The 11,224-nt window shown below is 26.3% G+C and overlaps 1 long non-coding RNA gene across 1 annotated transcript; it reads left to right on the top strand.

Annotated features, from left to right (window-relative positions):
* Positions 1-6,204: 6,204 nt before the first annotated feature.
* On the top strand, positions 6,205-8,693 carry LOC126900901 (uncharacterized). Its single transcript, XR_007702932.1, has 3 exons — positions 6,205-6,259; positions 7,328-7,572; positions 8,388-8,693. It is a non-coding gene; the product is annotated as an uncharacterized LOC126900901 (long non-coding RNA).
* The last annotated feature ends 2,531 nt before the right edge of the window (positions 8,694-11,224 follow it).

The following is an 11,224-nucleotide window of genomic DNA, read 5'->3' as shown; positions in this document are numbered from 1 at the left end:
GAATAAATATATAAAATATTTTTTCATTGTAATAACTAAATAATAAACAACACGTATAAAGTTTTAAGTTTGATTTAAAGTAGAGGAGTACTAGGGGGAATTTTTCAATAAAAATTAAATGGGAAAAGTTGATCTTTTCGTTTTTTTTTTATATAAAAATAAAATAATTAGCGTTTAATTAAAAATTGCATAATACATTTAACAATTCTTAAGGGGATAGTAGGTGACTTTCCCTTAATTGATAAATACATATAAATATATTTTATATATTTATATGTATATTTTATATAAGAATTACGTATATAGTTTAGGTAATTCTTAATTATTCTCAGTAAAAAAATCATATTGCTCCATCTCTAGGGCTAGATGACGAATTTGCTTTTTTTCTTCTAATTAATTAATAATTTAAACTTAATTAATATTAATCAATGAGCTTTTTACTTATTGGTCTAAATATATCAAGTAATATTATTACCATGTATTATATTTTATGGTTAATACATTCTATAAGATATTTAATTAAAGCTTAAGGATATTAACTTGACTAGCCCTTCCTTATAATTACCAATTTATGGAAAAATTGCTGACAACAAGAGTGTCACATACCTTCAAATTTCTTATAGGACCCCCTTTAATCTTAAAAGAATGTTTTCAAATGCGTGTACAGGTGGTTTTTAACGCATAAAATATAAAGGAAAATTTTAATAAATAGTTATAAAAGTGTTATATTTGTTTACGAATTTCGATAATTTTAATTAAAATTATACCACTCGTGAATAAAATAAACGTGTATATTAAAAATATTATCCTGACGTATGGTAACTTTTGAGTCATTTGAATCAAATTTTACAGTGTTTGGACACAGTGTTTTTCATTATCATAAAAAAAAAACGAAATGTTGTAGAATTTCTTCAGGTACCAATCAAAATATATTTTTTGGGCTTAAAATAAGTTTACCTAAGAGTGAGTCATTTATATATGCCAAACATGTGACACGGCCACGGTGTTGTCATAGGTTTGACACCCCGCGGTCGTATCAGCTCCTTCTCAGCCACCGCTTCACTGTAAACCGGACCGTTACACACACACGTTAAAGTCGTGGTGTAAAGTCCAACAAATGCCTAGCGTCGAATACCCCGCCGCAATATTACATGCAGTCAGTCATCACCGTGACACCGTTACCTGGTTTTTCACCGTTCCGGCAACGCAACCGGACCACCATCGCAGTTTTTCTATCATTTGTTTTAGTGTTATTATTCTTTGTATTCTTTTGTTTTTCATTAAACGGCTCGACGCCATCTGGAAAAAAAACCATCCCTGTCGTCTAATTCATTCCAACACAACTCCTAGCACATGGCACATCCCTCCATCTCATGTTTGGTCCTTTTCTATCTTTTTTTCCTTCAACATTCATTTCTATAACTGTTCATAAAGCTCCCGATTCCTCTCCCCTTATAATATGAATCAAACAATCTAAGTCTATTTTCTCTCATCTTATCCACAATTGACGCTTATATCACCTTATATAATAACACGAAAAAAAAAATACATTTTTAATTTAATTTTTACTATTAGGAAGAAATTTAATTTATTAAATTTAATATAAATTTATTAAATTCGACTATTCACTTAACTTAATTTTTATTTAAATGTTATTGACACTCAAGGGCATAAATGTAGAAATGTTATAGAGTAGGGTGTTGAATATATAACCACCAACCACCCTATTATTTTAAAATAATTTGATTATAAGCTAAAAGCATTTTTAATGGAAGGAGGTTGAACCCTTTTCATACCCGTTCTCCTAGTAATAGTTTTTATATTAAAAATGCCTTTAAATTAACGAGCATAAACTTATGTTTTATCCATTTAATTTATGAGTGAAACAACGTATAGTTGAACAAATTTAACAATAGAAAACATTTAATTAATATTTTAAGCTACCTAAAGAATATTTATAAAATATCATTATGAGAGTCATCCGAAATACTATTGGTTATATAAGGTAACTTGATAGTTTAGTATTGTCCAGTCTAGAAGTGGTTAAATACTTTTTAGGCCCATCTCTTGTTCAATATAAAGGATATCAATTTAATTTTTTTATAGGCCAACAAACATATTTTACTAGTCCATATAATAGAATAATACTGGTTGATAACACCAGTATTTCGGAAGTTATTAATATTTTTAAATTTCGGCTGTAGGTAAAGTGTAGGTTATGTTATTTGAAAGATTATACATTTCTCTGCTTGCTACTCTTTCCACCTAAGTGTAAAAATATTCATAACTCCTGAAGTACTGGTTTGTTTATAATCGGATTCAAATTAAAAAATTATGTACAGTAAGGAATATAGCAAAGTAAAAATGAGGTATTCTTTAGATTATTGTTGATTGATATCTGGCGATAAATAAAATTACCGTCGTAAAACGCTTCAATACGTATTTAGAACAATTTAAAAACAGAATTTAACATGTACCCTAAAAATTATATAACTTTCAAATTTAGAGGATGCATATTCATAAAAAAAAAATTATCGGAACGTTTTTATTTTTTTAATCATATGGTATATGAACAATGTATAGAGAAAATTTAAAATATCATCATTGATTGTTTTATAACAATTGTAATTTTTTGGGATGATTTCTTTTTTTATGGGGATTGAGAGAAATTTTTTAAAACTATGACTTTGATAGTTTCAATTAGATACATTTTTTTGATTTTTAAAAATCGTATCCATATTATAGTAACTCAAAAAAAGAATGTATAAGTAAAATGAAAGTCGTTGTTTTATTATTAAAATGATGTATAAAATTAGTTATTTGTACGCATTTTATGAGCATGAGAATAATTGAGTTACTATATAATATAAATATATTATATATTTATTAAATAAAATGATATAATATAATGTTGTCTCGGAATATGAGTACGAGGGTTTTATGATAAGATGTAAAACATAGAAAAGCAAAGTGATGTTTGAAAAGTTATTAATATAATAATATTTTGAAATAGAAATTACTATGATTAATTATCACACATAAATTATCAATAACGTCACTCGTACCAGTAGTTACCTAAGCTTGACCTAACTGTGAGTCGGGTCAATAAAGACCTCGAGCAGCATAGGAACCACAAGTGGCTTCTCTATTTTCACAAGAGAGACTTTATTTATACTGATTACTCAGGTAACCCACTTAAAAATTGGACTATGGTTAACTTCGTACAAATGTTATTGACTTTTTTTATTTATTTAAATAATATTTTACTCCATAGATAACTTAATTTTTCTGGTTCCTTACTTAATTTATGTACCCTTTATACTTAACTTTAAAATTTATAAATCTTAAAAAAAAAATAATGATTTTACGAATACCACACCATTTTTTAGATTGCATTATTTTCAAAAACCTATTAATTATAATTTAATATTGAAAATAAAAATATTATTTCTTTAAACATTAAAAAAAAAATAAATAAATAAAACCAAAAGGATTATTTTAATTGCATTAAAAGAAGTTATATAAAGTTAAAAAAATCTATTATGACGTATATTGAATATATATTATATATTGAAATTATATAATGAATTAATAGTTAATTAATGGAGTTTGAGTAACATATAGTTATTTATATATACATTGTATATATAAATAACTTTACTGTATATTATACAGTATATCAATAAAAATTATTAACATTCCATTGACTGGCTTTAGTTTAAATAAAAACATGAACAATACCTATTATTTTATAAGTTATCTCTTTAGAGATAAAACTACTTATCTCACTTTACTTCTGTCCGTTTCTCAACACGTATTACATTGTTTAATAGGTAAAATAGTACATGAAAGTTCAAATTTTCAAAAACTTTAAAATGCTACAGATTATTTACTACTGAATATTAATAAAATATTTTATTACCAATATTTTTCTTAAAATCTACTCTACAAAATAGCTATTTTAGATATTAGTTTCGATGTGAAGCCGGGAAGGTATTGGTTTTACGATGTTGTGTTTTTTTTTTCATTCATACGTTTTTCCATGGATTCTACTAATTTTGATGTAACAGTTTAGTCAATACTGTTCCATACTTCAAGAATTGCTGTTTTCAATTGTTCTTTGTCTCGAGTTTGATAATTTTTTAGACGTCTACCTATTTCATCTCATAAATGGTTTATAGGATTCATGTCTGGTGATTGCGGAGGTGTGTTAAGTTGCTTTGGTATATCGATATAACAACTAGTCTTTAACTTATTTTGCGGTATGTTTTGGGCAGTTATCTTGTTGAAAAATGAACGAATTGCCAATTTTTAGTTTTTCAACACTTGCATGTAAATTATTATGTTTAAATAAACATGTTGATCCATTATACCATCGATAAATACTAAATTACCAACATCTGCAGCGCTCATACAGCCCCAAACTAATACATTACCACCCCCATGTTTTACCGTAGGGCATAAACTTTTGCAATCCATACACTTTTCAATTAGCTATAGCATTATAATAAAGTTTAAAATGTAAAAAATAAAATCGAGAATTTTCACACAAAAATAGCATTTGGTAGCCATTTTCACCGTTGACACGGTATAAAGGTGTTTAATAAAATAAATTGTAACGACGTTATGATTAAAGTAATTGTGGATTCAATTTATTAGTTCTTTAACTATAACCATAAAATTAAGATAATTGAAAGTATATTAAGTAAACAATGACAATATTAAAGCCGATATGAAAATCAATATCACTATCTTTCGACGACACGTGCGGCGGATGTAAGTCACAGATGAACTGGTTTACATAGTCGCCGATGTGTCTCGCGGTGCTGTACCCCACTGACCTGTCCTATCTACCGATCACCGGACAAGACAAACGAGTGTTATCGTCAACACTAACGAGTGCGACGGTGGACAGCTGATAATCACGACCGGGTAGCGTGCTAATTCAAACTTAATAAATAATGCGCTATTACGGTGAACAACCGGTGAACTAAATCTCAGTCGATAAACTTTTTTTTTCTCTTCCTCTATATCCTCTCCTTTATAACATCGCTAAGCCCTTTTCGGGAGTCGGACTTCCTGAGGTGTTCACTATCGCCTTTCTCTAAGGATAGCGGGTGACACTCTCAGGGTAGATAGGATTGGAAAGGAAACAGCAAGGAATGGTCTAGGGAGCAGTTGGCAGAGGTTGATTGAGGAAAGTCTCAATATCTTCATTGAGACAGTCGGGAGTTTGCATGAGATCTCCTGCCGGAANGGAATGGTCTAGGGAGCAGTTGGCAGAGGTTGATTGAGGAAAGTCTCAATATCTTCATTGAGACAGTCGGGAGTTTGCATGAGCTCTCCTGCCGGAACCCCGATGTCCATTGGTGTCTCCTNCAGTCGGGAGTTTGCATGAGATCTCCTGCCGGAACTGTGATCTCGGTGACTACTTCTGAAGGTGGAACGGCATCATAATTCAAAGTAAATGAATAATGCGCTATTACGGGCCGTGTCACCGTGAAGACAAAATAAAGTCCGACATTTCTTTTTTCCATAATAAAGTACATTACATTAGCTTTAATTTAAGATATATTTAAAGTGTCAGTATTTCCGGAACACTCTCAAAAGTAAATTTTTTGTGAAAAAGTTGTCATATTAAATCCCCCCCTGTGGGCAGGTAATGGGTTAAATTTATAAAAAAAATATACCATAGGATAGGTGAAGACAGCGTGCATCTATAAAAAAAAAAATTATATTGATTTGTTCATTTTTGAAAAAGTTATGGCAGTTTTAAGAAAAAAAATTTTTAAAAATTTCGAAAATTGGCAATTTATAAAATTGTAATATTTTTGGAGGTTTCCCCCATTTATGGGGAACGAGGAAATTTTTTCAATTTTTGAGGGTAATGTCTTCGACTAGATACGATTTGGGATCTTTTGACGTATCGTTGAAAGAAATCCGTTCGGTGAGAGCTGAGAAAAAGTGGTAACAGACACACAAACAAAAAAAAAAACACATAGTAAAACCAATACCTTCTCAGTTTCGCATCGAAACTAAAATAAATAGTAAATATGTATAACATATCATAAGGTAACAAATTGTCAAAATTTTCTTTATAAACAAAGATTTTTTCGTTGGATAAAATTAAAACTAATGTTTTTTAATACAGCTAATATTAAATATTAAATATTTCTGTTGTTAGTTGTAGTTGTTATGTTAATGTAGATTTAATCTAAAAACTTAACTGTGTCTATGTCTTTATCTAGTTTTAATTTTCGTAAGTAAATTTTTATTTTTTTTAGTTAAAAGTTTAACTACTTCATTCGGGCAACGTATAAGATAAATAAATGATGAATGGTTTTAAATTGAATTACAACTATGCAATACTCCTTAATAAATATTTTATTTAGTAAAATTTTTTTATTATTATTAATTTTGTTGAAGTATTGCCTTACAAAATTTTTGTTTCTTACCAATATTAATTTTGCAAGTATTATGTTTAAAGAAATCACAATTTTTTTTACAAATATTAACTCCAACAAATAATACAATTGAGTATGTTTTAGTAGTCGTAAGTTAAGATTCTTAATTCCATGAAAAGTTAACGATATTTGAATACATTTTTAAAAAAGCGCCATATATAATTCAAATTTTTACAATAAAAGTAGAATAAAATTCGATCAAAAATAAAAACGCATTAAATAGAATAATATTATAAATAAAAAGTGTGCAATTGTGTATTTTTTTGTTAGAGGAGTCACCCTGGCCTAGTGATTAGAAACGTATGTTTCGGCGCACGAGTTCCCAGGTTTGATTCCAAGAGTGTCAAACAGATTTCTTTTGTGATTTTCTCATCAGTGGTGTTTGGTCTCTGATGTAAGCCGACCATAATACCCGTATCGTCCATCTTTGACTCCCTAACATGGAAAAAGGGCCGCCACCACTCTTGGTAGCATGTTAAGTTCGGGAAATAGACGAATGTAAAACTGATCGTTTTACTTTTTATTTTTCGTATTTTAAATAGTTTAAAATTATATAATTGGGAAAATCATATTATTGTAAAAACAACCATATTAATTGGTAACTCTATCAAGTACGTTTATTTAAAATAACTGAATTAATTCGATTTGGAATTGTGGTAGTTTTACCGACGTATCGGTTAAATCAACAGCATAATATAGTTCATATAGCCCTAATATATAATAATGAATCTATAATACAGTTGTAACACCAATGAAACCATTATAACAGAAAAATAACGTTAGGCGTAAGTTATTATATTTAAGTGGTACTATGATTTATTAAATTTAAGCTGTTAAAATTGCGCTTTTCGTTTGTGACGTAGACATTTATTATAAGGTGTTAAATGATTGAAATTGTCAAGCGAAAAAATTGTTTGAAATTGGGTTGGATTTTGTTGACTGGACCATTCAGAATTCATTGATGATTATTTTCCATTGAAGCTCACAAACAAAAACAAATCATAGAACTACCGATTAATGACGATTTTACATTCATTATTATTATAGCATTGAGAAAAGTTGTTTTATAATATCGATTAGAAGTCAATGAATAATTATTTTTATTCGCGTATTTAATCAAATAGTAATTATAATATCAAAATTATTAATAATATATACAATTAATATTATAATAAGGGACGACTAGACGATCCAATATTGATACAAATTTTAAAATTAGAAGTTTTTATTAATTAAATTCGCGTCTATTTAGTAAATTTTAATTTAGACAAAAAAAGAATAATTCTCTTGCATTTAAGTATGTTATAATAATAACTATTGTATAATATAAAATAATTTATATTTAGTATAAATATTAACGTGATATTAATAGAAATAATTTATATTTTTCCCAACTGAAATATAGTCTTATAAAATTTTAATACCTTTTTAATATTTTTTAGTTTTTAAATTAATAATATTTTCAATATAGTTTTAATTTTATTTAATACCTTATTTGTTTTAAGTGTGTCAACTTTATTTTTTTAAATGACATCATATATTTATTTGATAAAAATATCATAAATAATGATGAGTATTTTAAATGTATGATTAAAAAATAATTTATCTTAATTGCACAGCTGAATAATAGATTACATTCTTTTATTTGTAATTTATTCTTATAGTATATTTTTATTTGTTATCATAATTTAATAATGGTTTATTAGTAAAATGAATTCTATTAAAAACTTTTTAAATTACATTAATCATAATTAAGTATTGATTCTGACAGAAAATAATGAAAAATGTACAATAATAATAATTTTAAATAAAAAATTATCATGAATAGGAATAAAGAAAACATTTATAATATGGTCGTTCGCAAACATTTTTCATGGAGCAAAATTTTTTTTTTTAATATTAGGTTCATTATTTCTTTAATAGATTCAACGTTGGAAGGGGAATGATTGGAGGCCTCGATATGGGCACTACAAAATGGAGATTATCCACCTCAATTAACAAATTAAATCCGCAACAAATTATGTACATTTATTTATAGAATACATTTACAGTTGATACTGTAATTATTTTGTTACATTTATTTTTTCAAAGTTACTTAAACTGTAAAATAGGAAAATAATATAATTATTATTAATTATGCTTGTCTAAAATTCTATATTTTTTCATAAATGTCTAAAAAATACTCAATTAACAGAGGAAATCGAAAATAATGATTTTTTAATTTTGAATTATTATAAATTGAAAACACATAAAAAAAAAAATTTTATGCTAAACTTTGTTTTCCAATAGAATATTTTAATTATTTGACGCCTTAACAATTAAAAATCCTATATTCATTGTATTTAGGTTCGAGTTAAAAAAAAAGTTGCACTGTCAATTATTTTTTTTACATTTTATAAATATATTTCAAATGAATAGTATGTATGTATTTACATGGTTGTGAAAAAAAATATAAATCTATAACTTGGTTGACTCGATTGTCTACAAATTTATAAAATTATATTCCATAACAATTTATGTTGTATTGATTTAGTGATATAAGCTACTTAAAGTACATGAACTTGTTTTACATGTAAGATATTGTTCAAAATTTATTTAATTTTGACTATACATTTTATAAATTTAATGTTAACTGTTTCTAATACTCCAAAGTATAGTTAGTGCATTTTTAAACAATACAAAAATATACGAAAAAAAATTGTTTTCTCATAATTTCATAAACTTATGTTTAATTTAAAACATGAGTTATAAATCAGTGTAATTTCAAACATTTTACTGCAGTTGTAAAAATAAGGCTAAATATAGTTTTCAAAAGTTTTGCTAAAAGTAAACGAGTTTTCAACTATCCAACAACTATAATTATATGCAAAAATTAATTATTCAACTAAATAAATAATTGATTTATTACATTCAATGATGGATTAGAAGCAATTAATTTAATACTATTATAATGGCAATATTAAAATCAAAATAAATTCAATTTTTTTAACGATAACAATAAAAATAATAAAAAATTATTTGAATTAAATAATTAAAAATAAAGACCACGATTTTAATGATATCTTGTAGGGCAGTGTTTGAATCTATGTATGCATTAAAACAAACTACCAAACTTAAAGACACAAATTTTATCATACTAAATGTACGTTGTACCAATCATCATCCATGTCTGACTAGATTGTTTGTAAAATAATTTAATTGTTTTTGTTGGTTGAAATTAAAACTTTACTAATGTAAAAAAATTATATATTTGGTAATCAAGTAATTTACAAGTGTATGAAATAAAAAGCTCATTACTTAAGTTACTTAGCGTTGGTTTTAGGTTTATAACGTAGTATGCGGGTAAGAAAAACATGTTACCGTCTCAGATTTTAAGAGAAGTTCATAAAATTTTAGTGCTGTATACTTAAACAATATGTATTTTTATTCTTTTGATGCTAAACAATAATAGTCTAGTAGATAGATATGGACAGACACAAACATAAAACACATCATGGTAAAATTAATTCCTTTTCAATATTGCATCAAAGCTAAGAAAGTTTATGATAATTATTTTTATATACATGTATAACTTCAGATGTATTTTTTTTTTTTGATACCATTTTTTAAATGTTGATGCATTTCCTTTATTCTTTTTTTTTTCGACTAATATTTTACCATTCCCCGTTTTTTTTTAATGAAAATTAAATATTAGGAAATAATAACAACATTTTTATTGTGTTATGCAGTGATAGCTTAGTCTGTCAAAAGCTGATATTATATGTATAAGCAGTCAATATTGCCTGAAACAATTTTTCGGGATAAATTTTTTTTTAACTTATAGTACATCGTAAAAGTTTTAATTTAACATAATTGTAAAAGGCGCAGTATTTTTGGAACAGTTACAAAAATTAATTTGAAAATATAAACTTTTAATATAGAAGTTGCTATTTTAAATCCCCCATGGGGTCAGATTTTCAAAAAGATATCTAAAATGAATGAAAATTACCTAAGATGATTAGATTTAAAGTTTACATATAAAGAACAAATTTTTTTTAACCCCTTATTTACAAAGGGAAATGGTATGTAAAAAAAAATGTATAATCCTTTCGTGTTTTTAAAGTATTTATGAAAAAAATTCTTATAATCCATACAAAATTGTCTAATGAAAAAAATGACGAGTCAGTCACAACTTTTGGATAAGTTCTTCGAAAATTATTAACATTTGTATAAATTGGTGGGAGGAGTGCGACCGAGAAATATCTAGTGACAAAAATAGTAGCACCCGCAACTCAACTCCAGTCATAAGTTTAAGTTATTAATAACTTCTGAAACAATAATCCAACAGTTGTTATCGAACAGTCATTTTAATAATTATATTATTTCCTATATTATAAGCTAGTAAAATATGTATACAGGGTGATTTTTTTATCATAACCCACTCAATTACTTGCAGAATAATAATAATTTAAACATTTTTTTTTTTTTTATTATTTTTAGTTACACATTATTCTTAAATTTTTAACTATGTAATACTTTTTAAGTTCATCCCTTATGCCTTGGAGGGGGGTCAACTTTGTTTTTTTAAATGGTAACACATATTTTTAATTTAATAAAATGTTTGAGTTTTCAATTTAATAGTAAATGGCATTTGAATTTTTAATATAACTTTATTAGCTTATTAGATATAAACATTTAAAGTTTCAAAATTTTGAGTTAATATACATGTATAATACACATGGGATTGTAAATACAGGTAGCTAATTGGATTTTTATGACAT

The sequence above is a fragment of the Daktulosphaira vitifoliae genome, unplaced genomic scaffold (genome assembly GCF_025091365.1).
Source record: "Daktulosphaira vitifoliae isolate Bord-2020 unplaced genomic scaffold, ASM2509136v1 Scaffold_3, whole genome shotgun sequence".
Taxonomy (NCBI): domain Eukaryota; kingdom Metazoa; phylum Arthropoda; class Insecta; order Hemiptera; family Phylloxeridae; genus Daktulosphaira; species Daktulosphaira vitifoliae.
The sequence above is the reverse complement of the archived record's forward strand: the minus strand, read 5'-3'. Positions and strand labels throughout refer to the sequence as shown.